Source organism: Trachymyrmex septentrionalis, unplaced genomic scaffold (genome assembly GCF_001594115.1).
Source record: "Trachymyrmex septentrionalis isolate Tsep2-gDNA-1 unplaced genomic scaffold, Tsep1.0 scaffold37, whole genome shotgun sequence".
Taxonomy (NCBI): domain Eukaryota; kingdom Metazoa; phylum Arthropoda; class Insecta; order Hymenoptera; family Formicidae; genus Trachymyrmex; species Trachymyrmex septentrionalis.
This window is the reverse complement of record NW_017305536.1, coordinates 33,332-59,714: the sequence shown is the minus strand read 5'-3', so window position 1 is coordinate 59,714 and position 26,383 is coordinate 33,332. Positions and strand designations below refer to the sequence as shown.

The 26,383-nt window shown below is 36.1% G+C and overlaps 1 long non-coding RNA gene across 1 annotated transcript; it reads right to left on the bottom strand.

Annotated features, from left to right (window-relative positions):
• Nucleotides 1-15,663: 15,663 nt before the first annotated feature.
• On the bottom strand, nucleotides 15,664-22,113 carry LOC108750547. Its single transcript, XR_001939439.1, has 3 exons — nucleotides 22,102-22,113; nucleotides 16,967-16,970; nucleotides 15,664-15,890 (listed from the first exon to the last, which is right to left on the bottom strand). It is a non-coding gene; the product is annotated as an uncharacterized LOC108750547 (long non-coding RNA).
• Between the last annotated feature and the right edge of the window lie 4,270 nt (nucleotides 22,114-26,383).

Genomic DNA, 26,383 nt, shown 5'->3' with positions numbered 1-26,383 from the left:
TGAAAAAGTTATGTGGATCTTCTTATAGAGAGAAGGAACCAACCGACAATCCCTATCGGATTAATTAACAATAAAAGCACTGTCGACTGATTCCTTCCTGAATAATGCGCGCCATTATGTACGTGCAACACACAATATTCTGATACGCTATCGTTGAAGGTATCAACAATCACACATGCGAGACTAGAATAATTCACAAAACTCCACACATTGTAAATATGTCAATATCCAAGACAAGATCTTCCGGCCAGGATGCCGGCGCGGCGTCCAAGCGTGATCAATCCGGTCTGACCGAGAGAAGCTTCGTCTGGACTTACCGATCTCTCTCGCGGAAAGGAGAAAGAATCGAAACTATAGCTGTGAATATGTAAGTAAGCGGAAAAGCGTGACATACGAAAGTGCGATTCGTTTCGCATCGGGGGAAACCGGCGATTGGAAAGATGGCGAGAAAAAGCAGAAATTTTAAGGCTCTCTCTCTCTCTCTTTTTCCTAAATCAACTTTCGAAGATAAAAAAAAAAACAAGAGAGCAAGAATTGAGAATGCGTTGCAAAAAAGGAAAAGGGATCCCTGCCCCGTGCGAATCAGAAGCCGTAAAGAAAAAGAGATGGGGATGGAGAAATAAAGTAGCAAATAAAGATAGCGAGGTTAAATCAAAGCGAACTCGCGAGAAGATGCGCGTATGGAACTGCTCGTGGAAGTTTCGAAAAAAACTTCGCATTCCATTCGCGATCTCAACCACGCGGAAATTCTCGTCAAGGTCGTCAAACTTCTCCATCCCTCGATGAACCCCCCCCCCCCCCCCCGATGCGAGAAGGGTAATATCGGAAGAACGTCGAGGTCGTCGAGCTGTTATAGGCGTCGTCGCGCGATCAGTAGCGCGAAGAAATGCGGTGCGATTCGATTTGCGATCTAATCTGATGTAACGGCGACCGACACAGACGGTGTGACGAGAGAAAAAGAAAAAGATTATCTCTCGACGGATAGTTGGTTACGCGCATTTGAATTTTAGATGGGATCGTGAAGTTCCGTTCGTATCCCGTTAATTGTGAAGAACGATCGGATCGCGGGTGTATATGAAATTAGTAATTGACTGTCGAACAATGAACAGTTCCGATAAAGTGCACGGGATAATGAATGATGTACAGTTTCAATAAAAATTCTGACGATCCACGTGCGATTCCACGCACGAATGATAGTAAAATACTTGCCAAAAACAGATATTGGAAACTGATTTAAATTTCATTATATATAAAATCTGTTAATAATTTACCGTTAAATTTTAATATTTGATGTATTTAAATCTTATTTTATGGAAAAAAATATATTAAAAGAATTTAATGTACATGAGAATTTTTATGCAAACTTATAACTTTTATGCAAACGTTTTGAAGATACTTGTTCTACCTAAACTTAAATTAACATTGAATAATTAATACAATAGTACGTGATTTCATATAAGAATTTTTTAGCATTAACAATAATTTAAATGTAAATCATAAAAAATAATTTATTTAATTCAATTTCTCCTTCTATTCAGATATTGAAAAAAAATATATATATTGTATTCAAATATGAAGTCAAGAATTATGGATCAGCAATTTTATATTTCCAGTAAATTCTGATATATTATAGATCGAGTACAGATCGGATCGAACACCGCATATCGGAACACTGCCAGTTCCGTGTTGGACGTTACTAATAAGTGGCCGTGTAAATATTATCGAATTACTTCGATCACACACTCTCCACTCGTGTGAGAGTAGCTAATTAAATTAAATAAGACAAGAGTGATAAAAATGTGTCGCGACAATGATGTTCAATAAAAAAAAAAACAAAAAAACAAAACGGTGCCGTTTACACCCACGCGTACATACACACGCATATATTCACACACACACACACGCGCGCGCGCGCGCGCACACACACACACATGCATACTCAAACACATACAAACACACGCAGAACGTATCCGCTCGAGCGTACGAGCGCAAATCCCTCAATTAACGCGGGATACGAGAAAACTATAAAAGAGATCATCCTCGCATTCATCGATCGAACTTATGTTTCCTCGGACACGTCCGCGTCGCGTTGTACGTGGCGGTGTAATAAGTTTCTATCCGTTTTACATTCCTAACTCGTTGTGTTGCGTTCACATCGTACCATTTATAGATAGGCTAATATACCTAATAAGTGTTTCGTCTAGCCTACGATGTATATTGTATCTATAATCAGAAATAAATTATCGACAGTAAATCGTTTTGGTGTTGCAACGACATTGCAACAAATTTATCCCACCCTATACAACGTAAGTACTCTACAAGTCATTTTTATATCAGCTTAGTGCATGTCAGACTTAATCTTATCGCAAATGCGAAAGAAAAAAAAATTAATAGAAAATTTCTTTCCACCAATAGAAAATTTTATATTTTCTCTCTTGCAATTTATATCATTAATTGTCGATAGAAAGTTTATTAAAACGTAGATTTCATAGCCGATCGAAAATAAATAGCAAATAATATGAAATATCAAAAATACGATTCCACGTGATTTCATGGATGTATGAGATATCAGATTCTTTATCTTTAATTTGTTTTTTTTTTTACTTCTAATTGACGTTAGCTGGTCGATTCAATTTCAAAGTACGTATAATAGAAAGATCAAGAATTTAGAATTATTCATTGTAAATAAGATTGATCGTTAATAAAACAGCAATTATCACCCAATATGGCAGTAAGTAAAGTGGAACTTGAGAAATAATTGGGCACTAACAATTATAGTGTAATTAAAATCGACGATATGAGGCTCTAACCACCTAACCATCGTCGACATACACTCGAGAATCTCACGCGCGAGGGAGAATGACGCCGATGAAGGATAAACTTTAGACACGCAAGACATGAATTTGCATGGACGATGCATTATCTCTACACGTGTAATGTGACATCCCTATCGCGCGATTACCGAAGGGTAAGCCCGCTCGCAATTAGACCACCTGCGGTTTGGCCTAAGCTGATCTTAGACGATTACCTATTCCGCTTTGCTCTGTCGAGTCCCGCTAAACCTTTCAATTTATTCTGGGACCGCTAATTTGTTGTAGTCGCATGCACGTATACCGTGCAATCGCGTGTCGCAACGCCCTACCAACACCGCTACTACGAAAACTTCACCGCTTAAAGTAAGTAACGTAGAAAATTCGGACCGAAGTGTTTCGCTTTTTATATACTCGCAAATCTTGAGTGGTACTTTCGGAATCTCGCGCTAAAAATATTTTTCCGCTTACCCTCGTTATTTTGAGCGAGCTGCCAATTTTTCTTTCATGTTCCTCGTAAATTTCTTCTTCTAACGAATATGTTCACATAAAGGTAATGAGAAAGACATCAAAGTCTAATTTTTTTTTTTTTTAATATCTACGTAAAAATATATTTCTTGTGAGGAAGAGCTGAAAAATGTTTCGCGTTAAAATTTTGTATCCCGGATTTTGACTGCAGAGAAGAAAGCCATTAAAATAAATGATAGTACTTCGCCAGATGTCGCGACACCGAAATACGTCTCTTCGAGACAACCGCGATTCTACATTCAGACAGCATCTCGCTATGAAAAGTAGCAATGAAGATGCATTGCGACAAACTTGCAGGAATGTACCGCGTGTGCAGCATATACAAATGTCGCGACCAACGCCCCACTCGGAAACTGGGCGATTATTTTATGAGCTTGCTAGTATCACGACTTGTACAAAATCTGTTACATCAAATTATGCGGGAAGAGACGCTTATAATTCACATGTAAAATTAATCTTTTTCTTTTAACAAAAATGTAAAAAAATACCAATCACTATGGCATAAACAATAAAGAATAAAGAATAAAGAATATTTCACTAGAGCTGTTAATGGATAACAAAATCTTTTCTCTCTCTCTCTCTCGAGTTATTCTGAGTACATTTTAATTAAACTGAATTTTAATTTACAGTTTAGTTACTGGATTATTTAATATCGGAAAGATTGAGAAAGAAAAATTGAGAAAGAGAAGATTCTGTGCAATCAAAATTTACTTGAAGAAAAAAAATTGGTTTCAAGTTAATCAAAGAATCTTATAACGTGGAATAATTATGGCGTATAATCATGGATTACAGATTCATCAACAAGAAAATTACGCAATCGGTTTCAGCGAAGAATATATAATAAAAGGAAAGAAATAAACAAGCGGATTTAACAAACAACTAAATATCGAAATCATCTTATTTACAAAATAAATGAGGGAGTGTCAATTATGCAAATGGTTTTATAATAACTTTGAAGACATTTTGTGTGTGCGCGCGATAGTATATATCAGTTTATAAGTACATTACATAAATTATAATTTATTTAATACTTTCCACAAATGTCATGAATATAATTTATTTAATGCTTTCCACAAATGTCACGAATATAAAAAAATTGATAAGAATTTTTTATCTCAAAAGTTTCCTTAGAAACTTAGACGACGTTACACACGAATTTTCTGTTTAAACTTACTTCTTCATCGATTCTTCATCTTTGATAAAAATATTAAAATCAAATAATTACACAATGTAATAACAGAAAGAAACGTAGTTGTTGCCTAGCATCTCTTATTCTGTCGTGGTTCTATATAAAAAAAGAAAAGATATTCATGTTACGTACGTTGGTGATATCAGGTGATTTTATCACACGGATCAAGTAAAAAACGGGCTCATTGTACATCGGACAATACATATTTGCCATCCATCGAAAAAAAGATTCGCAAGCAGATGGGGGACTTTTACGCGTGTATTACCGTTTATTCAGGTATCGCGGTAGGCGGACGGATAAGGGGTGAGCCTGGCGCAGCGCGCGCTTTCTGTGGTATTGATTACAGCCTCCTATCCAGGTGCACAAGCAGGGTCAAATCTGCCCCTCTCTTCCACCACCGTTACCTCCTTCTCCTCATCCACCCCTTCTGTTGCCAGCTCTTCGTCCCTTTTCCTGGCCTCCCTTTCTCCATTCCCTTCCACACCTAACCCCGTTCTCGTTCTATCTTTCTCTCCCTTTCTCTCCAGCGACCTCTCCTTCGCTACCAACTTCTATCTCATTTCCACTACCTCACTACCCTCTCTCTCTCTCTCTCTCTCTCTCTCTCTCTCTCTCTCTTTCTCTCTCTCTTCGCTCTCACTTCAGTCCCCTCACTCTGGCACGCTGCCCCATCTGTGCACGTATCGAGTGCAAAGGGAAAGAGAAAAATATGTACATCGACACGCCGCTCTATAGTCATTCTTGCATCGGGCGGATTTAGACGCATTCATTTGTATGTAATCGTAGATAAATCCTATAGAGTATGTGTGTTTTGCTATTTGTCAATCTCGTCATCAGAACAGGAACTGCGACAAGCGAACGAAGGTGATATTCACCGTGAAAACTTTTGCACGTACTCATCGAATTAAAGAAGCAAAACGTGATACAATTAAACGATATTAATTTACCGATCAAATAATATTGTCAAGTAGCGCTTAATTTTTGAAGTCCAATTAGATACTCGATATACGTACCGCGAGTACATGCATATCTCAACCATCAAGTAAATTATACTTCAAGCTTATTATTATATTTTATTACCTCCTTTCGTCATCTTTTCCCATTGGCGCGTATTCTTTTCGGCTCGCAAAGCGCCGAAGAAGAAATAATACGGAGTAAAGAACCATAATTCTTAACAAGCTGGCTGTTTATCTCTCGGCTGGCAACATATGTTCGCGTTCATTTGTACATATTCGCACATACGTCGCATCGTACATACTTCCTTTCCGATACAGACCCTTCGATGTAGGATCGATCTTTGAGTCTAGACTGCCATCAGTCGATTCATCTTCATTACGTCGTATCGGTGGAATTTTAGTGGCATCGATCGTCACCAACCGGTGAGCCAGCCAGCCTGCAAGCTGAGCTAACCAAGCGAGCGAGCAAGCAGCCATCCAACCTCGAGAGAGTGCATTGAGCCATCCCTAGCGCGGACTATCGCACCAGCAACAACAGTCTCTCGCTTACCGAGCTGTTGAAGAAAGGTCCGGAGTTTTCCCCGGGAATTCCCGCGACTCGCTCGCTACCCTCGCCGTAATTAGATCGCGCCTGCCTTTTTCTCAACGGAGGCAAAAGAAACGCGAGTTCCTCCTCCCCGGACTCGTTACGACCTAATTCACGAAGAGCGAGGCTGTACGCATCACGACGGCGATCTATATCGGTCGATTTTTCACTCGTTAGAGCGCTCTTGCTTTCGAACTTGCTGTCGGTGCTTCGTAATACGTTTATGTTAATGCGGAAGTCCTCCCCCCCCTCTCTCTCTCTCTCGCTTTCTCTCTCGCTCTCGCTTTCTCTCTCGCTCTCGCTCTCGCTTTCTCTCTCGCTCTCGCTCTCGCTCTCGCTCTCGCGGCTGCTGCTATTGCGGCGCTGGACGACGAATGGAAATCGAAGGGCGGACCTCGAGGTGTAGCACCGGTATATTTACCGGGCAAATGCAATGCGCATTTCGGTGAATTATCGACGTGGACTGTGCTTTCGGTCCTTTCGGCTAATCCTGGAGAATCACGCTGCGGTTCTTCGTAGAATTCACGCGCATTCTCTTAAACAATGTGAATCTTTGATACATTGTTACAAAATTGATATTTTGTGCACTAAAAAAAAAGTTGACATTTCAAATTTATACATTTCAGTCATATAAATAATAATTTTAAAAGAGGAAACACTTTAGGAAAAAGAAGCACGATCGTGAATTGCGCGTCACAAAATTGCTCACATTATTGTGCAATGAAAGTGCATGCCGGCTTAATTAATGCATGGGCTAATATTGTATTGTAGTGGTTGTAAACAGATGTACTCAATCGGCGCGCGTGATCTAAGCCTGAAAAATACGATCGCGCGCACTCGCCATGACCGCCTACAGATCGATAGCCAGCTGGCGAGCCGTTATTAAGAACTGACATTACCGGTCGCAATTTACCGTGGCCAACCTCAAATGACTCCCAAACCAGCGCTTGTATAATGCGGGAGCCCATCTAACGAATATATTTCCGCAGCTCGCGACGTGACGAATTATATTGGTGAATAGAAATATATATTGTTACGATTCTCCGGAGATCTCAGCAAGTACATGTCCTCACCGCATATTTAGCGGTGAGGACATGTGGTTGCTTTGATTCTCGTTTCGCAGCTAACTTCAATGATATTTTCGGTGACAAGTAAAATATAGCAATACCAACAGCGATATTTTATCTTTAAATGTTACATATATGTATAATAAGAATTATATTATAAATATATACAGGGGGTGTTAAAAAAAGGTGGTACTAAATTTTAGAAGTATGGAGTACTCTCGTGAAAACAAATTAAATAATCTTAATAAGTAGTATCCCAAAATCACTTATTTCCAAGTTATAAAGTATTTTCTACTATAACGAATAATCCGTTCGTTTCGAGTTATGTAAACGTATTTACACGCGATCGCTCGTACACTCACGAGTTTCTCAGCTCGTTGCTTGTTGATAACTGTTTTCAATTCTCCGTTCAGTCAATTCATTCATGAATGGCAGCATATCATTGACAGTGTCTGGTTTTGACACATATAACTGAATACTGTCAGCAAATACGAGATAAATCTGGAATTTTTGAACGTATCCGATCTTCAGCGAAAAGACGTGCCGAATTATATATTGAAATGAACGGAGGGCATATTGAATATCTGCTGTAATTAAATTTATTTTTTGCTTTATAACTCGGAAATAAATGATTTTTAGAGTTCTGTTTATTAAGATTTTTCAATCGCTTTGTTTTCACGAGTGGGGAAACTCTGGGCAAAGCGAATATTTTTTATTTTCGCTTATCTATCTGAAATATTGTTATGAGTCTAGTATTGAAGGAATAACCGATCGGCGACGCTATAATTATGTTTAATAAAAATAAAAGAAATTTGTGTTTTCTTACGATTTTCGTTAAGGTATGTAGCTTAATTATTAGCAGTGATTATCAGTGTAAATGATTTTTTAAGAATTTTCTGTCTTTAAATGTGTATTCAAGGTTAAAATTTTTCACTTGTTGCTTAAACTTATTCTAACCTTTCCAAATTCATGCCAAGTAGGTTCTTTGGACAAAGTGAATGGGGGCAAAGCGAATGGTCCATCCTCTTTACTCGGTATGTGATTGCAGTGAAAATACCGGAAAGACGGAGGAACAGACGATTTTTCGAATGAATGAAAGGCACATAATTGTTTACATCTCACTTTTATTTTTTTTTTTCACAATGCAGTATGATGTGTGTTCTGAAGAATACTCACCGTCCGAAGACTGGATCCAGTGCAGTCAATACATCAATGAGCTTATGAAGGCTGCACTATATATAGGATTTGGTAATTACTTTTGTGATGATTGCCGACCCTGATTTTGATTTTTTTAATTCCATTCTCATTGCTCGAGTGATTCATCCACTTTGCCCAGAGGAGTCGGACAAAGTGGATAGTTTCTCTCTATTTACGTTTTGACTAAAAAGACATTTAAATGTTTAAGTTTTTTAATTTAATTTTATTTTATGTCAAAGTTGATGTCATTTATAGAATTGAATAAAATAGAATGAGAATAAAAAAGATTTTTGATCTTAATTTTAAATGTGTCATTTTTCTTCTCAAACCTTAGCACATCTTCGGGCATTGCCCGAACTTCCCCTACTATCTATTCCTAAAGTTTGATACCACCTTTTTAAACATCCTTATACGTAGATGTAACTATGAAATAACATAATGAGAGTCATAATCTTCGATACCGATTTTTATTATCGGCTTAGCTTGTCCCTCACTGAAATATTGACGACATATTAATCTAATCAGAGGATTTCAATACGCTTCATATTGCCAATGATAAAAGTATTTCACTAATAATAATAAATTTAAGCAAAAGTCTTTAAAATGCATGATGTGATATTTCTCGTATAGCCATTATTGAAATAAAAATAGAATAATTTCTTTAAATCGCCGTAAAAACTGATTGGCGTAAACGATAGGTTAATAGTTACATACTCGTACAATTAAATAGAAATGCAAGTTCGTTCATTAAGTTCGTTCATATTTATATAAATAACGGAATAATTAAAACAGTCATATACCATTAAACTGATTGAATTAAAAATTAATTAATTAATTAATTAATTAATTAAGCAGTAAAAGGCAAGGAAAAGGTAGAATCGTTCCATTAGTTACATACATTTCTCGAATCGTAATCCGCGACAAAGGAGCGATGTATGTGACTGTAACAAATTAAACGGCGGTAAATAAAACGGTGCATCTTCTTTTTTGCACGATCGTAACAGTCGATACAAGTAGACGTTGCACGTTGGGCGAACTATTTTTATTGAACTTCGCAGCACGAGCGTTTCGAATGGGCTTTTAATCGCTTGGCAGAGTGTGTGGGGAACGTATAATTAATTTTCAAAAGTTCCATCACGAAGTTTCGGCTCACGTTTCTAATTAAACCGAAACCGAACGAAAGTATTTGAATTAGTTTTCTAAAAAGCCATTTTTTTCTACAGCACAACCGCATGCGTCCAAAAGTCTCTCGCGACTCTCGCATGAAAATATCGAGATATTTAGTTATGGCTCCGCCAATAATAATTCACGTATAATTGAGCAATAATGAATGATATCGTATGATCGTATACCTCGATAACGAGATGTTCGAAAATCGTATAATGAATACCGTGCAGTATATTAAAAAAACCTGTATTCATAACATAATCTGATAATAATTTTAAATAATTTACGACTGTGTGTATATGTTCGTACCGTATGATCTATTTACAATTTTAATGTATATTTATCCGAAATTTATACATGATTTATATATATAAATTTAATATATTTTGTATACGTACATCATACGTGATGTTTAAAAAGTTTCTCTGAGAAATATCCATAAATTTCTCTTTTCAATCCAATTATCAACATTTTATTTGCCGCCTTGCATATAGATAAAGGATTAGTAGCATATTTTAATGAGATACATATATCATTACTGGAAAAAGAGATCTTGTACGCTTTAAATTATACATCTGACTCAACTGACTCAAGAAAAAAGATTTTTAGATCGCCGTCCCTTCGAACCAGAGAGAGGGAAGAGAAAGAGAGAGGAAAAGGATTCTCCATATTCATGCATATCACTAATTATTGTATGATAAAACTCTGCATCTATATTACTTTCAGATCAGTTTCCCTTCTTGCATTACTTCAATTCTGAATAAATTATCTGAATAAATATATATATATATATATATAAATTAATTAAATTTAAAGACATAATATTCACAGACAGCACAACGGATATATAGTAGGATTAAAATCTATGATAAAAGAAAAGGTAAGAATTTACTCGCGATAGTATAAGGATTAATATCTTGCGCAATCGCAGCATAGGTTGAATTTGCTAAAGTTAAATTCAGGTATAAACATATCAGAAAAATCAATAAACATGCCGCATTTAAATAACGGTTGTCTAAACCCAGTTGTCTAAAGAGAAAGAAATTTATACATAGGCAGGGGAGATTAACCTGGTGGATTTCAACCTATGTCAAGTGAGATTCATATATTCACGATCCGCGGGTAAATCGGCATTTTAAACGTGCAGAAAAAGTCAAACGTGTGCCGCAAACAATCAATAAAAACGTTTATATTTCAAAACGATTACTCGGGAGTCCTATTTCTCGCATTACGAAAATCCTTATCGCAATATAAGACGTGGTCGTGTTGCGTCATAAAAGAAAACGTGATGTGTGCTCAAATGCCGTTAATGACGCATAGCATTCTTGAAAATCACGTCTCGAGGCAATGGCCATGAGCGAAAAAAATTTAATAACGGTCCATTAATCTTACTTAAGCAGCTGTGAGATAAGCGGTTATATCAAATGACAAATTTTTCGCGATGACAAAACCCTTCCTTCCTAATCCTTAATTCGGATCATAAGCACTGTCACTTTGTGTGCTCGTTCAACATTCAATTACGACGTTGAAAGCAATGTGGAATTGAAAAGACGAATTTTTACTATTCTCTACACAAAAGTTACACATATACGGAGTCTTAAGAAGGTTAAGCATCGATATAAAGTATGATATAAGAAAAGTTTATATATTTTTTTTTAATTTAAAACTCTATTGATTATGATATAAATATATTCTTAACATATTCATTTCTTATCGCATATTGTCTAAATAGCAAACGTGGAGCTATTTATGTGGCTATTTATGACTTTGTTTACATATTAAATCCAAATATTCGTTACACAAAACTTACAATTAGATGTAATAATCATTGTATAATAAATAAAATATAATATAATTTTTTGTTATTGGCGCAGGAAAACTTGTAGCATTTTTTCACAATAATTAAAATAATCATGCATAACTCTCATTAATCGTGCCAATGTGACAATGAGATTAATCACTGGTAATTAACACGCAACGGCATTGTAGCGCGTGCAATACGTACGCTTAGATTCCATCTGCACTTTAATACACGTCTACTTTTCGCGAAGGCTGCCGCGGTACGTACGTGTGTTTGCGCGTCTTCTTCCTGCTTTTCCATTTCGTCTTTTTATCCGCAAGTCGTTCGCCCCGGGCGACCCACTTTCGAAACGGACCGTATCGCGTGAGAATGGAACGTCGTCTTCAGGGAAAGATATATTTCGTTATTATGAAAATAGCCGATCTTCAAAGGGTAAGATCGACGCTACAACCGTTTCTGGGGCGGACGAATGGTAGAAACACGAGCGGACGAATTTCTGTGAAACGCGGTATCTTCCTTCAGAGACCACTCGAAACTAAATGCATGATTTATGTGACACTCAAAATCGTAAAAAAGAAAAAAAGAATAATGTTATTGAAAACGAATAAAAATATTCCGTGTGTAGTTGTTAGCGCGATCGTTAGAAAAATTGCACAAGTACTGAGATAATTGTATATAAGAAGTATCGTTAATTTGTCTAAATATATCAATATGCTATAAAAATGTCATTAAAATTACCTTTGGAAAAAATATTTTAACTTGTGATAGAAAGAATTAGATTTATTAGAATATCTCTGTTAATTACGATCATATGTAAATGAAGAGATGTATAGTGTCATTTTTATACAAATGGAAAGAATTACTTAATAAAGCGTTAATTTTCTACTCTCACTGATTGAGTAAACTTTTCTCTCTGTAGAATTCAAATGTATAACGCACAACATGTATACATATATTCTTCGATATTTGTAGTATAACTTTGTATATATTTTTTTTTCCGAAATTTGCAGAAAAATATGAAAATGTATATTTAGTATTTTTCTGTGTTATTTCCGTATAAACATATGTTATGCGTATTATTAAAATACCATTAAGTTTAAATATTGTATATGATTCCACTGCAAATTAATCTGTAGCTTGTATACAAATCTTTATTTACACATATTTAATCACATATATTATATATAAAATTGTTTGCGCAAAGTCTAGGAAAGAGAAACATAAAAAGCATAGAATTGTTTAATCTATGAACACATGTACGCGAGCATACAAATGCAGACATGCGATGACTCAGAAAATATACTTCCGTAAAAAAGGATCACTATTAAATTTTCGCGAGTTGGTTAACATCAAACGACCATGTTTACCGACGTAAATTACAGAGAAACTGCTCCATCATTCGAAAGTACTAATTAAACTATGGGGTGCACTTTAACGCTTAACAGTGATTCGGTTTTTATTCTTAAACCACAACCCGTCCTTATGATGTCTTGTATTAAATACCGGTCGGTTTGCGTGACCATTTTAAAATTTACCTTTAATTTAGCGTATAAACACACGTTTGTGTGTCTCAATAGTTGAGAGAAATAGAATATGTAACTTAATGTCATAATACAATATATTGCACGCTAATAATATAATGTGTTTCTTTCTCTTCATTTATTTATAAATTTTCATAAAGTCTAATAAAAAAATTTGTTTGTTAATTGATGAGTAAATCGAAATTTCTATCTAATATATAGAGTGTTTAAAAAATCGTTCAGCATTTACATGGTAAATAGTACACACTATATGAATAAAAAAGCTTTAGTAAACATAAATCGAAAGCTCAATCGTTTCTGAGATATAAACAATTTTATATACGAGGTCTGGCTATTAAATAACGAGACTGCTTATGAAAAAGAGTTTTATTTTAAAAATTATTCTACAATTGAATGCTCCCCTTCAATGTACTCCCCTCCCCTCGCCACACACCGTTCCATTCGTTTTTTCCATTGGTCAAAGCAATGCTGGAAGTCTTCTTTTGTAAGAGCATTTAGGAGCTCCGCCGATTATCGCTTCACCTTTACCATCGACTCGAACCGGGTTCCTTTTAAGGCAGACTTGATCTTCGGAAACAGGAAAAAGTCACAGGGTGCTAAATCAGGCGAGTACGGCGCGTGTTCGAGCACTGGAGTGCCTCTAGCGGCTAAATAACGCTTCACAGACAGCGCGTTATGGGCAGGTGCGTTGTCCTGGTGTAAGATCCACGACTTGTTTTTCCACAACTCCGGCCGTTTCTTACGAACTCGCTCTCGCAGTGTTGCCAAAACTGTCAAATAGTAAGTTTGGTTTACAGTTTGACCCTCTGGAACCCATTCAGTCATCACGATGCCGTTGATGTCGAAAAAAACGATTAGCATGGCTTTAAATTTTGATTTCGACATCCTTGCTTTTTTCATTCTTGGCGATGCAGGAGTTTTCCAGTGCATGGATTGCCGCTTAGTTTCAACATCGTATTGGAATATCCAGGTTTCATCGCAAGTGATGATGTTTTCCATCAATTCAGGCTCTTCATCTAACCTCTCAAGAAAATCTGAGCAGATCTGTTGACGGACGAGCTTTTGGTCAGGGGTCAAATTTTTTGGGACCAACTTCGCACAGACTTTCTTCATGTTTAATTCGTCATGTAAAATTTTTCTGACAGTTTCTTTATCGGCGTTTACAGTCTCAGCAATCATCCGAATGCTCATACGACGATCTCCGCGCACAATTTCATTGATTTTGGTCACTGTTTGCGGAGTTGAAACAGAGACAGGTCGACCTGGACGTTGGTCATCTTCGGTGCTCTCTCGGCCTTCAGAAAACCGTTTATACCATTCGAAAACACGCGCACGAGATAGAGAATTCTCACCATAGGCCTCTTTCAACAACTTATAGCACTCAGTCGGAGTTTTTTTTAATTTAACGAGAAATTTCACATTGATCCGTTGCTCATGTTTTTCGTCACACATTGTTATCGGCACGAGAAAAAAAACAAGTTCGTTTCTAACCTCTATAGAAAAAATACTACTACTGCGACAAAAACGTGTTTTCGTACTGGAATAGTAGACACTTCCAGCTATCCAACGCTGCATTCGTTTCCCACCCTATCCCTCTAGAACGCCTTCTGCGCGCGCAGTCTCGTTATTTAATAGCCAGACCTCGTATTAGTAGCATAACTTATTATCTCTTCTGCATGTTGCACATGAGAAGAGAGAAATTGAGATAAGTGCAGCACCCCTTACGAAAAAATACACCAAACTAGGCATTGGCGGTCCGAAATAAACTTAAATTAAGAATTAAACTTAAATTAAGTGTTAATCCTTAAGATGGAGGTTTATTTGAAAGTTAACACTCAATTTAAGTGTCATTTCGAATCGCTAACGCCTAGTTCGGTGTATTTTTTCGTAAGGAATTGATAGCTTATTTGCGAGAATTACAGATCTAATGAAGAAATCTCCCATAATGTCCAATTGTAATGGCTGATTAATATCAACTTATTGATCCCCGATGAAATTTTTCATTATAAAGTATGTATAGAAATTGAATCAGCTCTTACAAGAGAACGACGCTAAGTGCTTTGCTCTGAATTTTTACCAGGGTTGGACATCGAAAACAAATCGACACATATTTTGCCGTAAATCTCAGTAGTGACAATTTTTTATTTATTTTTTACATTTTTTTTAAATTATTAATTGAAACATAAAAATCATTTTTACTTTATTCAAAGTATGCTCCATCAAAAGTCTTGGCCCATCTTTCAGGGTAATAAATAGATTCCACGCTGATAGAAATCTGATTGTTTTGAAGCGATCCAGTTATCAAGCCAATTTTTGATTTCTTCATAAGAACTGAATCGCTCTGCAGAAAGAGCCTACACCATGGATCGGAACAAATAGTAATTTGAGGAAGCAATGTCTGGTGAATACGACGGGAGACGTAGAATCTTCCAGTTCACTCCTTCTAGATAATTCTTGACAAATCGATGAACATGTGGTCTGGCGTTGTTATGTAAAATTATCTTGTCATGTCTATTTTCCCATTCCGGTCATTTTTCTTTCACAACTCTGTTCAAACGTATTAATTACAGTTGGTACCGTTCACAAGTGATAGTTTCAGATGGTTGCAGTAGTTCATAATATATAACCACACTCTTCATATCTCACCAGATACACAGCATAACCTTATAACTGTCATGGATGTTTCGCTTTGGCGTTGATAGACCTGGTTCATCGGACTTAACCCATGCTGATTTGCGTTTAGGATTGTCGTAGTAAATCCACTTTTCATCACCAGTAATAATTCGATGTAAAAAAAACCCTTTCTTTTTTCATTATAATCGTTACAGCAACAATTCACACATGGTTTTTCTTTCGTCTCTTTCTTTCAATTCGTGTGGCACCCAATTTCCTTGCTTTTGAACTATTCCCATTGCATGCAGACATAAGGAAATGCATTGTTGGGTAACATTTAATGCTGTTGCCAATTTTTTTTTTTTTGACATACATCTTCGTCAAGCAATGCTTCCAATTGTGCATCTTCAAATTTTTTCGATGGCTTTCCATGCTCTAAATCAAAATCATTGCTTCTGAATCATTTAAATCACTTTTCACACATGCTTAACGATGAAGCATGTTCTTTGTAAGCTTCCACAAGCAAACGACGACTTTTAGCTGCACCTTTCTTTTCTTCAGAAAAAAATAATGAAGGAAAACTTCCCATAAATGGCGTTTTTCCGGTACAAAATTTGACATTTTCAATGTACAATAATAAAAATAATAGTTGTTTACACTCTAGTCAAATACAGTAAGTCAAGTAAGAGCGTGGTCGAGTTACTTTATAAAAAAATGTATTGAATAAAATTTTTATATGCATATATGTATAGTACTCGATCAAATCAAAGATGCAACTACATTAGTAATGCAACCAGTCACCATCGGCATCGATAATTGCCTGGCATCTTCGAGGCATGCTTTCGACCAAATTAACGGCATATTCTAACGATAAGGTTCTCCAAATCCGTCGAATCTCGCGAGATAGCTGCTTTAAAGTGTAAGTGCGTTTTTCACGAAGCTTGTGTAATGTATGCCCACACATTTTCGATAGGATTTGCGTCGGACGACTGCGACGGCCAATCCAGTGTAACTATGCCAGATTGCTGTTTCCACTCGGTACAGAGCTTGCTACGGTGTTTGGGATCGTTGTCCTCCTGCAGAATCCAATCCTCATTTTTGTCGATGAACCAACGTTCGGCAGATAATAAAGCTAAAGGTAATAAAGCCTTTTTGTAGATTTCGAACATTTTCTCGGCGTTCAGGTTGCAAGTAAACAAGTACAAAATACCGAAACCCTGCTTTGAAAAGCAGCCCCAAAGATGCACCTTTACTCCATGTTTAACAGTCTGCTCGACAATTTTATTTCTGGAAGTTGACCAGGTTCGTTTGAGGGTACAACGTGCCCATATGGAACATTCGTCAGTAAAAATTACGTTGCCAGTCTCGATCAATGTTCTCGCGCGCCCAAGCGAGTCGCTTCGTTACATGTTTTTCATTCAACAGAGGTTTCTTCACTGTGTTGCACCATTTCATGTTATTAGCCTTGAGATAGAATAGAGATTCGAATAGTTTCATACGAATATCTAAACCTTTCTGCTTCAATTTTGCTTGTCCTTGACGCAGTGTTAAGCAGGATTCCGCTAAAACAGATTCACTATTTTTTTATAGTCTTTTTTGTTCACTTTGCATATCGAGCCACGTTCCGGTAAATCATCGACATTTTTTGCCACATTATATCGCTGCACCCACTTTTGTACGAATAATTTCGACTTTTTCATATATTTAGCAGCCGCTAATTGTGACATTTTTGGACGTTTCGAGTGAGTGCAGAAGAACACAGCTTCATAGCGTGATGCGCATTTAGTACTCATGGCGCTTAATGTGATTCTTTTAAGAAAGTTCAATGACAACTGAATCTTCCTTGATAGTGCATCGAGAACAAAAGTGTCCTCTATGGATTCATGATAGATTTAGGGCGATATCTTTTATTAGCTTTGAGTAAGATCGACCACGCTCTTACTTGACTTACTGTACTATTTATTGTAAAAGCCATAATGTAATTCTTATAATATAACACTTTAAACGAATTTTTAAAGATATATACGTTAATTAACTTTGCACATTTAATTAGTTAACGACATTAATATATTATATACCGCTATTCCTAATAAAAAAGTTAAATTCAATTAATACTTAAAAGAGATAAAACAAATGCTAAAGAGTCTTGTGTTATGTTTAATGCAAAATACTATAATTATTTAAATATAAAAAGTAATCCGGAACTAGTGCCTGATCCACATCTAATGCTTTTACCCTAATTCAATCAGCATGAAAGAAATTTCCATCAGTAGGAAAACAAATATTCTGTTGATAATGTTTGTAAAAAGTCATTTCATATAAATTTTTCTTGTAATTATAGAAACTCGATAATTTTTTCATCATCCTACTCCATATTGTGATTTGAATGATCAAAAAGACACTTAATAAGTATTTCAAATAGCAATAATAAACAGGCTCATCATATGACAAACCTGACACGTCGTGGGACCGCGAATTTAGCCTTTTTTATATCAATTTGAGATTAATTTTGTGACGCGCCTAGATAAACTAAGACGGATCACGAGCCATGCCGAGCCCAGAGACCGTGGGACTCTATCTTAATAAGTAAAATAATATTTTAGATATTGATATTTCTTTTATTATAATCATCGATGATAAATTTGATTATGATCAAAAGAGGATATCCATTTTTAGATTTCAAGTTTTTCAGCACCAAAATATGTAAAATAGATAAAAAAAGTATAAAAAATGAAATATAAAAAAATAATTTCATGAAATCATTTAGATATTGTGTGAAAATTAATTCGAGGATTATTTAAAAGAGGAAACTCACATAAAACATGTTTTTAACATAAATAAAAATTGAAGAACTTTTGGAACATATGTATTCTGGAGCAAAAACCTATTGTATATATTTTAAAATCTTTTCGTAAAAAGAGCTTAACGATTAATTCAACAAATTTTATAGTGTGCACTACTGCACTTATATATATACACACATATATATTTTTTTTTTTCTTGATGCAGCATGTGCGCCAATCTGAGTTGAGAGAGGAGACTACCAGAAGAAATAGAGAAAACGCGGATGGCACACGAAGGAAAAAGTGACGCAGAGGAAGCTTGGCGAACGGGTGCGAAGATGAAAAGGGACAATAAAGGGTGAGTAAGAAAGAGATGATGAACGTTATTAACACTATGCATCATATACCAGCTATATACAGTTCGGGTAGCGAGGCTTTTTATTGCTCAAGAGATAGGTAAATCATAGCGAAATACCGGAAGTTGACGACTTTTTGCCGCACACTTTACTCTGATTAAACTATACTATATTCGTGCGCGAACCGAGACATTTAACTATAAGGTTGTCCCGAGAGTTTCCACTTTTGTCTATGTTGCACGCTTCTGGCATAGCATCTGTAACCCCACGACAAGAGAGAGAAAGAGGAGGAAAACTTTTGCGTTCTCTTTACAAAATTCTCTTTACAAAAAGTAGACGTTTAAGGTAATACAGAAGTCATTAAAAATATCTTTTTTAAGTAAAGAGAGAGCTTGGTAAGCTTATTGTTAGTATAACACATCATAAAACTAATGGGAAATAATTATTTTCTAAAGGAATGCTATTACAGTATATCTACGTAATGTCTAAATAAGATATTTTTTCTGTAACTGTTCTTACAATCAGTTTTTTTGATACCGCTTATGCTATTTATGATATTGCTAAAATTATCTTTTATCCGTCATTTATATGATAATGATGACAATGAGATGAGATATACGATTTTTTTTTTGCCAACGTGGTACCGTTTACAGTTATATATACCGAAAGTGGATCAGTAAACATAAATCGGTATTCGCAAAATCAATGGCGCACACGGTACATTTCTCGCGCTTTACCACTGTGTTGCAACCCTGTGCTCGCCCTCATTCGTACGTCTACGAAATTTCATTTCCAATTCCAATGGACACCAATCTCTAAATTGAGCGCCGTTGCGCACGCGGTTCACGAGCAATCGTTTGCTCGACAGTTACAGACGGTCGTCTCTTACGAACTTTATGATTTAAATTCAGAGCATAGTTGGTATCGGTGCCGTTGGTAAAAGAAACGTTGCTTTGCTTCAAGTTGATTGCATCTCTGTGAATAAGGATCATTTACATGCGAGAAAATCGATCATATTTCATAGATTGAAAGTAATGTATCTTGATAAGGCTGTATTGACAAAAAAGTAGATGAAATAAATTTACTCAAATAGATATTACAAGTTGAATGAACTACATTTATGTAATTATTTTTACTAAGTTTGTTGTTAAGTGCATTGATAAAATTTACCATTTTATTAACATGTAATTTATTTAATAAACTTCATTTTTTAAGAAGAGCAAAACCAATAAATTAATTTATACAAGCAGCTTTTTTCTTTCTTAAAATAAAGATATACATGAAAACATTCCATTAATAATCAAATTAATTTTATAAATGTTTTTAATTATGACTATGAGAGATGAGATAAATGAAAAAGAAAAACCTAGTGAAAGCTAATAATAGAATTAGAGTCTTTAGACGAAAAGATATCAAATATAGAAAGACACACACACACCCACACACACACCCACCCACACACACACACACACGCGCGCGCGCGCGCGCGCACACACGCACGCACGCACGCACGCACGCACGCACACGAAACGCACATATTAATTTGGAATAGTAAAACTTAAAAAATATTTTTTCGAAAAGAAAACAAGTGCTAAAAGGGGACAAGTGCAAAGTGCGATGAGCAAAACAGATGCTATTTAGAATATTGAATTCTATTTGTTGACACGTTTAATTGAGGAGCTAAATATTTAGTTTAGATAAGAACAGGATAATCTTTCGATATTGTTAACATAAATGGAAATTTGAACGAATGACTTTAGGAATTGGATTGATAACTCGAGTTCGAGGAACGTACATATTAATATAAAACATAAAATTTAACATTAACTCTACGTTAACGTCAGCCTTAAGCAAAATGAATTAAATCGTCTCATATTCGACTCTGTACTACACATATATATATATATATATATGCAATATATATATATATATATATATATATACATATATATATTGCTTTCAATCGTTTCGTCTAATTTTATTTATTTTATTTTTTAAACCCATTTATTAGCACACCTTTAATGCCAGCTATTCATGCAACATCCGTATATTGTTTGTCTTTTTACAGCATGGTACAAAATTTAAAAATTATTGCGTAATATGTTTTCATCGAGATTCTGTGATCGGACAATACAATTGAAAATATGGCACTTTATCTAATATCTCGCGCTTGGCTTGACAGTTTCGAATATATCCTGCAATAAGAAAACGTCTCTTTTCGCTGAGTAATACGGAAGCACTTCCAACGACTCCGGGCAGTCGTACATGTAAGATTCATCGCGCGCACAATGTGCATAATTTATGATAACAACCGAATTTTTTACGTGGATTATGATTACGTGATGTGAAACAGGTATAAAAATATCAAGCTAAAAATGCTTAGTTGAACATTCGTTTCTTAAGTTGCGTAAAATATCTCTCTTAACATAATATCTTATTAACATCAGCGAACAATTTACGTCGAGATAACAATTTTTTACATTGATACGAGGGCAAGTCAATAAGGTTTTAGAAAAACATAGTAAAACACTTTTTTTTTGATCGATTCATTTTTATTTCTCAACATAGTCTCCTTTCAGCTCGATACACTTGATCCAACGATTCTCCAATTTTTTCAAGCCGTCCGAATAATATGATTTGTCCAATCCTTTAAAATAAGTCTCTGTTTCGGCAATGAGTTGCTCTCTGGTAGTGAATCTCTTTCCTCCGAATTATTTCTTCAGGTTTGAAAACAGGAAATAGTCGCAGGGCGCTAAATCTGGCGAATATGCTGGATGGGAAAGCAATTCGTAACGAAATTTGTTGAATTTGGCCATCGTTGCCGGGCACGTGTGAACCCGTGCATTGTCTTGATGGAAGAGCACTTTCTTCTTCACCAAATGGGGACGTTTTTTTTTTTAAATGTTGTTGAAACGGTCCAATAGGGCTGCGTAGTGATCGCCATTAATCGTTTGCTTCGACGGAAGGTAATCGATATGAATTATACCGCGTGCATTCCAAAACACTGTGGCCATCACCATTCCGGCCGACTTCACGGTCTTCGCCTTTTTCGGAGCTGTTCACCCGGTGAAATTCATTGTTTTGACTGATCCTTCGTCTCGGGTGTGAAGTAATGGATCCATGTTTCGTCCACAGTAATGAATCGACGCAGAAATTTATCTGGATTACGTTGAAACATCTCCAAACATTGTTTTGAAATCGTCACACGGTCGCGCTTATGGTCCACAGTGAGCAAACGCGGCACCCATCTTGTCGATAGCTTTTTCATACCCAATTGTTCGTGCAAAATTGAAATCACTGTAATATGCCTGTGGCTTCAACAAGTTCGCGCACTTTCACTCGTCGATCAGTCAAAACAATATCGTGGACTTTATCGATGATTTCTGGCATAGCAGCCTCAATTGATGATCCCGAACGAGGTGCATCACATGTGGATGTACGACCACGTTTAAATTCATTAACCCAATTGTATACAGTCGCAAACGCTGGTGCAGATGTGCTATGAACATTATCCAACTCGGCTTTGATTTCTTACGGCGTTAAATTTTTCATATGTAGATATTTGATTATTGCACAAAACTCGTTTTTTTCCTTTTGCAAAAAATACAAAAGTTATTCGCTTTAATCGTCTACAGAAATGAAACCACGCGATTCTGCTCAAAATTTGAGTAATCAGCTGAAAGATGCTACTTTTCAAAAAGTAATGTGACATGACACTACGAGTGCTCTCTGACAGATTTTTTAAGAACTTATCGACTTGCCCTCGTAGTACCTTGAGATTATTTTTTTTTAGAATGATAGAACGCTGTTACAGACCCCGAAAATGATAAAACAAAAATTATTTTTCTCTAGTAATGTCTTATTTTATCGCGTATGTTAATGAAATATGGGTTTGCTAGCATACGAAGCGAAACAATTGTATCGCTGTGTGACATTAGACACGGCTATTGTAATATAATATTCAAGATTTCATTGTAAAATAGAAAAAGAATCATTGCATCAAGCCGCAATCATTTCATATTATGGCATTTGATTTTTCTGCAATGAAAAACTCTCACATCGACGCGTCGACGTCGTGTAAAAAATCTGATTTTACTTGATGCATTTTCCGCACATCATAAGCGTGATTTATGTACACGGAGCGACTTTTATTCGCTAGAAGCCGCGTCTAGTGACGTCATTAATTCGCCAGTGAATTCTCTCGATTCTGCTGCTATTCGCTTGAAGCAAGCTTCTTAATTCGTCCGCGAATTCGCTGATGAAAGCTTGTACACGCTTGATTTTTATTCGTTAGCGACTAAAATTTTGAAATCGCAGTGTTAAGTGATCGCTAGTGATCAAGCGAATAGTTGCTCACAAAGCACAACAGCGGCTCGAAGTATATCATTCGATGACATGATTATTCTCTGATGCTTATGGTCTGAGTGGCCGGGACGTTCCGGAAAAATTGGTCTTTTCACGCTGACGACTTAAAAATTCAATCTGGAAGAGCAGCAAGAAGCTAGCGACGAGATAGTGACAAGCTAGCGACAAGCGGTACTCGCCGCGACTATACGCTATAAGAACAAACCCGCGTCTAGAAGAAGTTTTTAGTAGAGAATTCGCTATGACGTCACTAGACGCGGCTTCTAACGAATAAAAGTCGTCCCGTGTAAATCACGCTATAATTTCACGTTTATCGCATTGCGTCGCAATCGCATGATTCGTCGATGAATTTTCATGCACTTAACGTGTATCTCGCGCAGCTATGTATGTCATTGCAGCTATTATTTCGGACAGCGAAACGGCTAAGTCCTTGGAACACCCGGCTCAACTTCGGATGCGCTCCGTTCCCGTTCCAACTTTGCTAATTGTGCTTTAGACGGTGTTCCGGCATTTATATCTTTGCTCGCGCAGTTCAAGTTATTTCGTGGCTCTAAACAGTACGAGCGTGCTTATCGTGCTTCAAGGACATTAGATTGGCACGGCAAATGCGTTCCAGTGAGAAGGATAGTACCTATCATCCCGTTAGCTTAACAACATATCATTATTATCACTATGATTGTCACGTTAAATAATATTAACATTTGTTTTATTTTGTACACGTTTTGATTTACACCCTAATTTAGTTTCGCCAAGGTTTATGGTTTGTTAACGTTAATGTAGAGCAATATGTCTATTGAAGTAAGATCGATGGTATAGTCGAGTCATTAACATATTTTGGTTTTTTTTCCCCTAAAGTTTTGACCTAACAAAATCTCTTTTTGTAAAAAGTTGTAGCACAAATGAAAACCAGTAGAGATATTAGAACTCTCGCTGGACATTGGTATGTTTCGCGAAATGTAGGAGAATTCGCTGACGCATGAAAGGTGTATTTCGTGAAAAATACGCTGGGTTTTCAGCAAACAGGAACGACTTGCGTGACGTAAGAAGCGTCTAAATTTGTTAGCCATTACGCAACGTATATATATTTACAAATTTTAAATTCATTGGTATTAAAAATTTCCATTATCGGAAGATTTCGAATTTTATTAATGATAATACTAAGTACGAGTGATTTCTATAGTCCATTGAATTGGATATTGTTACAAAATTGTTCTCTTTTAGAGACAAAGATGTCTAGCTAAACACAATCTTATTTTTTCTTTGTTCATTCGTTCGTATGACATAATAAAGATTATTTCGATTTATTTTTGAATGAAACAAATAATACTATTTTCAATAATTATGTAGAATAAAAATGTGTAATTTTACTTGCGCGATGAGAAGGCTGCGATATTTATGTCATGGAGCAAACTCGCTTGGCCAGATGGCGGCAAATCCTAAGATGTACACATATGCATGTACGTATGTATCTTGGCAAGATTCCTCTCAGACGACCGTCTAGGGAAACATGTTGTCAAATATTCCGGAGCACCCCTCGAGGCTCGTTTCTCTTCAAGAGCGACTTTAGATTCGTCTCTCGACCGCTCGTTTCCTTCCGTCCCTGAACAACTTTTGCGATGGCTACTGCGCTGATGGCAACTTATATGATGACAACGGCAATGGTGACAGGTCTCTTGACCTATGAGGGAGAATAAACGGCTCGTTTGTTATTCTACTTGAAATTCTTAGCCGCGTACGTTTCGATTAGTTGTGTTTTCACAATCAGTTAAAACGAAAACCTTTTCTCCCCCAAAAAAAGTAAAAAAATAATAATGCCAATTGAACATATTATCAAATTCATGTAATCATCGAATGTTTCTGTACATCGACATTATCTAGTAGACACAATTTAGTCTTTCAATAATTTGATTAATACGATAATATATGTATGTATACAATATTGCAGCAATGTGTCATTGTAATAAGGAAAAAAATTGAAATTTTCAATACTTTTGTTTAATATTTACGTATTGAATTATTATTTATATGTTTAATATGTAGATATTAAAAGATGTTATGTTATATACAATAAATATTCAAATGTTAAAAATGGATTATGTCAAATATTAAATACAATACATATTAAACACGTAGTTTTTTTTACATATTTTATATTAATACATATTAAATTGAAATATCTCTGATACTTCTACTTGTATAATCATAATATATATCAAGATAATTTCTTTTCCGGATAAATTACAACACAAAGCATAAACTTTTTTGATCGAAAACATTTTACAACGTAAATAATTTTAACCGTGTGTTTTTTAATACGATTTATTATTATTGAATCAATACAGCGGTAACGTAGTTTAACGTATTCTTTCGAGTATATGTGTTTACTTATCTGTTTACAAATCGAGTCCGTCATTACCTCGTCTTCGTGTCACTTCACGAAACACACACGTTCCATTAACGTCGAGGTTTCGCGAAGAATCGCGACGTGTTACACGTCTATGCGGCGCGTCGCGTCGCGTCGCCTACAATTTACACGCCAAAACGGATTAGCCGCCAGAAATGTGAGATACCCGAATTCCGCGGGATGGGACGGAGCACCCATCGGTTTTGCATTTAGTGATTGCGGCGACGCTGTTGTGGTCGTCCGTCAATCGCAATGGTGGAGGACGCGCGACATCGAAGCTGACCGCAAAGACAGAAGCTGTAAGCGATGTTTCGAGTTGTAACTCGATACATCAAAGTCTATCGTTAAACTGCACGCGAAATGGTTTGAATAATAGATATTGGAATCATTTCTCAATAACTTTTTAGTATTCTATAGGCATTCAATATTTCGGTAATACATTAAATTACGATTTCATACTAATTGTATGCGATGTAGAGACGCGCGTTTTTTCAAGTAAAACAAAGTTAGATTAAATCGATTTTGTTAATTATTCCACTTTTATTCGGAGTTTCCGTGATTTCATTCGAATAATTGCCCACGGCAAAGACATCTTCCGCATAATGGCTCGTCAATAATAGGATTATCGGATTCGACGACAGTCGAAATCAGCTAGCTGGACGTAAAATCGATCGTGTACAGCTCAGGTGCAAGGCAGACAGATCAACGTTATCACGCGCATTCTAATATTGTAACGAGGCACTCAGCTGCATTTGAGTATATTTAATCGAAGTCGATTTATGCATCTACGGTTATGATGTACTTCACGCAAGAGTAAAGTTCTTAAAAGTAGATTTATACACCTACACACATCTCGAGAGCATTGCATTCCAGCAAATATCTGGATATTCTAAAAAATCTGGAATAGGTATATGTCGTAAACATAAATTGTTATATACATATATTTTACGAGGACAATGTGAATGGGGAATCTAAATGGACGCGATATGTTTCAAAAAATAGAGAGTTACCTAAAAACGG